The sequence below is a fragment of the Eurypyga helias genome, unplaced genomic scaffold, assembly GCF_000690775.1.
Source record: "Eurypyga helias isolate BGI_N326 unplaced genomic scaffold, ASM69077v1 scaffold17416, whole genome shotgun sequence".
Taxonomy (NCBI): domain Eukaryota; kingdom Metazoa; phylum Chordata; class Aves; order Eurypygiformes; family Eurypygidae; genus Eurypyga; species Eurypyga helias.
The window spans coordinates 2,744-3,296 of NW_010256233.1; positions in this window are offsets into that span (position 1 = coordinate 2,744).

The following is a 553-nucleotide window of genomic DNA, read 5'->3' on the forward strand; positions in this document are numbered from 1 at the left end:
TCCATACGTCTCAGATCCCTCTCCACCACCCCCCTGGGCAGCCCCTTCCAGTCCTGACAGCCCTTTCCATGAACAAATACTTCCTAACATCCAATCTAACCTTCCCCTGGCACAGCTCGAGGGAGGGCAGGAGGATGGGGATAAGTGGAGCAGCTTCCACCTGGGGGATGGCTCCATGTGGTCCTACCCAGGGGAGGGCAGGAGGGACACAGCATCCCTCTCCTCTCCGCGGAGAACTCTGGGACAGGCGCAGCTCTCCACAGCCTCCGTCTCCTCGCAGAGCTCCCAGTGCCCTGGGACACCCCCAGGAAGCCCCTGGGCTTTGAAAGCACTGCATTGCCAGGGCACTGCTGCCTCTCCGTCTGCCCTGCGGAGATTCACGCTTCCCACAGACACTTCTGGGTCAAGAAAATCCCCCTTTGTGATTCTCGGTGCCAGGGATGCTCAGGACAGGCCCTGCTGCAATTGAAGTGACCCAAGCACAAATCGTGTCTCTGGAGGTGCCCAACTGACTCACATCAAACGTTCAGGGAGGAACAGGCACATTCAGGAG